At 42.4% G+C, this 3,568-nt stretch overlaps 1 non-coding gene across 1 annotated transcript; it reads right to left on the bottom strand.

Annotated features, from left to right (window-relative positions):
- Positions 1-542: 542 nt before the first annotated feature.
- LOC114404256 lies at positions 543-649 on the bottom strand. The gene has a single exon (XR_003664874.1). It is a non-coding gene; the product is annotated as a small nucleolar RNA R71 (small nucleolar RNA).
- Between the last annotated feature and the right edge of the window lie 2,919 nt (positions 650-3,568).

Here is a 3,568-nt window from a genome sequence, read left to right as displayed (position 1 = left end):
ATAGATTAGTTAGGCATCATTTTATACCTTTTTATCATTCTGAGCATTCCATAACTGGTGAATCTGTGCATTCTGTTATTGGTGATTTTGAACATCCTGATCTTGAGCATTATAATTTTGAGCATTCTGATTCTGAGCATTCTGATTTTGCACATTCTGAGAACATGGCACAACCTCCACCTCGTGAGAGGACTCTAAGGGAAATGGCTGCACCTGATTTCACCTATGAAAGCTTGTGCATCCAATACCCTGATGAGGATGTCCCATATGTTCTTAAAACTGGACTGATTCATTTGCTTCCAAAGTTTCATGGCCTTGCAGGTGAAGACCCGCACAAACATTTGAAAGAATTTCACATTGTCTGCTCCACCATGAAACCCCTAGATGTCCAAGAGGATCACATATTTCTGAAGGCTTTTCCTCATTCATTAGAGGGAGTGGCAAAGGACTGGCTGTATTACCTTGCTCCAAGGTCCATCACGAGCTGGGATGACCTTAAGAGAGTATTCTTAGAAAAAATTTTCCCTGCTTCCAGGACCACAGCCATCAGGAAGGATATCTCAGGTATTAGACAACTCAGTGGAGAGAGCCTGTTTGAGTACTGGGAGAGATTTAAGAAACTATGTGCCAGTTGCCCCCACCATCAGATTTCAGAACAGCTTCTTCTCCAATATTTTTATGAAGGACTCAGTAATATGGAGAGAAGTATGATAGATGCTTCCAGTGGTGGAGCCCTTGGAGATGACCCCTGCTGAAGCCAGAAATTTAATTAAGAAGATGGCCTCCAACTCCCAGCAGTTTAGCGCCAGAAATGATGCCATAGTCATTAGAGGAGTGCATGAGGTAGCTACAAACCCATTTGCATCATCTGAAACTAAGAAGCTTGAAGGCAAACTGGATGCGTTGGTCAACTTGGTAACCCAGCTGGCCGTGCATCATCGCAAGGGTTTGTGGTTTGTGCTCCTCTGCTGACCACCATACAGACCTTTGCCCTTCCATGCAGCAACCTGGAGCAATTGAGCAACCTGAAGCTTATGCTGCAAATATTTACAATAGACCTCCTCAACCTCAGCAGCAAAATCAACCACAGCAGAGCAATTATGACCTTTCCAGCAACAGATACAACCCTGGATGGAGGAATCACCCTAACCTCAGATGGTCCAGCCCTTAGCAACAACAACAGCAGCCTGCTCCTTCCTTCCAAAATGCTGCTGGCCCAAGCAGACCATACATTCCTCCACCAATCCAACAACAGCAACAACCCCAGAAACAACCAATAGTTGAGGCCCCTCCACAACCTTCCCTCGAAGAACTTGTGAGGCAAATGACTATGCAGAACATGCAGTTTCAGCAAGAGACCAGAGCCTCCATTCAGAGCTTAACCAATCAGATGGGACAATTAGCTACTCAATTGAATCAACAACAGTCCCAGAATTCTGACAAGCTGCCTTCTCAAGCTGTCCAAAACCCCAAAAATGTCAGTGCCATTTCATTGAGGTCGGGAAAGCAGTGTCAAGGACCTCAACCCGTAGCACCTTCCTCATCTGCAAATGAACCTGCCAAACTTCACTCTATTCCAGAAAAAAGGTGATGACAAAAATCTACCTAACAATTTTTGTGCAGGTGAATCTTCTTCCACAGGTAATTCTGATTTGTAGAAGCAGCACATTCCCCCTCTTCCATTCCCTCCAAGAGCAGTTTCCAACAAAAAAATGGAAGAGGCAGAGAAAGAGATCTTGGAAACGTTTAGAAAAGTAGAGGTAAACATACCTCTGTTGGATGCAATAAAGCAAATTCCAAGATATGCCAAATTCTTGAAGGAGCTGTGCACTAATAAGCGGAAGCTTAAAGGAAGTGAACGCATTAGCATGGGCAGAAATGTCTCCGCATTGATTGGTAAATCTGTTCCTCAAATTCCTGAAAAATGCAAAGATCCAGGTACATTCAGCATACCTTGTATTATAGGGAATAGTAAGTTTGACAATGCCATGCTAGATTTAGGAGCCTCTGTTAGTGTCATGCCTCTGTCGATTTTTAATTCTCTATCTCTAGGTCCCTTGCAGTCAACTGATGTGGTAATTCATTTAGCTAATAGAAGTGTTGCCTATCCTGTTGGTTTCATAGAAGATGTCTTAGTTAGAGTTGGTGAACTGATTTTCCCTGTTGATTTTTATATCTTGAATATGGAAGATGGATTTTCTCAAGGATCAGTTCCCATCATTCTAGGCAGACCCTTTATGAAAACTGCTAGAACTAAGATAGATGTTTATGCAGGCACACTGTCCATGGAGTTTGGTGATATAACTGTTCATTTTAATATTCTGGATGCTATGAAATACCCATCTGAAGATCTTTCTGTATTTCGTGCTGAAATAATTGACCATGTTGTTGATGAATACATGACTGATCTTTATTCTAATCTGCATGCCTCTCACTCTTCATGCATTGAGTCTGAAATTGTACTTGATCATATGTCTGAATTTGATGCTGAGAGTGAATCTGAGAGTGATATTGACTGCATGCCTGGTGGTGGTGTTTTACCTCTTGAGATTGATATTATAGAGTCAGATAGGACTAACCATGTTTCAGGAAGTACACATACCTCTGACTTTCTTTATGAGGTAAAGGCTGAGAAACCATCTCCTTCTACCACTGTCCAGCCGACCACACCAGAATTGAAGCCTCTGCCATCAAATTTAAAATACGCTTACTTGGATGATAGCAAGAGTTTTCCAGTGATTATATCTGCCTCCCTTGTTGATGAGCAAGAGGAGAAGTTGTTGTCAGTTCTCAAGAAGCATAAGAAGGCTATAGGCTGGACCCTGGCGGACATTCCTGGTATTAGCCCATCCACATGTATGCATCGAATAAATTTAGAGGATGGAGCTAAACCAGTAAGACAGCCACAGAGAAGACTCAACCCGGTGATTCTTGATGTAGTGAAGAAGGAGATAACCAAGCTTTTGCAAGCTGGAATCATTTATCCTATCTCCGACAGCCAATGGGTGAGTCCCGTCCAGGTAGTCCCGAAAAAGACTGGCCTCACAGTGATCAGAAAAGAGAAGGAGGAGCTGATTCCTACTCGGGTGCAGAACAGTTGGAGAGTCTGCATTGACTATTGGAGGCTGAACCAGGTTACCAAAAAGGACCATTTTCCCCTGCCATTCATTGACCAGATGCTTGAACGCCTGGCAGGTAAATCCCACTACTGTTTCCTTGATGGTTTTTCTAGTTATATGCAAATTACTATTGCTCCTGAGGATCAGGAAAAGACCACATTCACCTGCCCCTTCGGCACTTTTGCTTATAGGAGGATGCCTTTCGGCCTGTGCAATGCCCCTGGTACCTTCCAGCGGTGCATGATTAGTATTTTCAGTGATTTTTTAGAAAATTGCATAGAGGTGTTTATGGATGATTTCACTGTATATGGATCCTCTTTTGATGGTTGTTTGAATACTTTGGAAAAAGTTTTGAATAGATGCATTGAAACTAACCTTGTTCTAAATTTTGAAAAATGTCATTTTATGGTTGAGCAAGGTATAGTTTTAGGCCACATTATTTCCAATAA

The sequence above is a fragment of the Glycine soja genome, unplaced genomic scaffold, assembly GCF_004193775.1.
Source record: "Glycine soja cultivar W05 unplaced genomic scaffold, ASM419377v2 tig00014497_1_pilon, whole genome shotgun sequence".
In the NCBI taxonomy this organism is placed as follows: domain Eukaryota; kingdom Viridiplantae; phylum Streptophyta; class Magnoliopsida; order Fabales; family Fabaceae; genus Glycine; species Glycine soja.
Note: the sequence above shows the minus strand (reverse complement) of the source record. Positions and strands in the feature narration are given on the sequence as shown.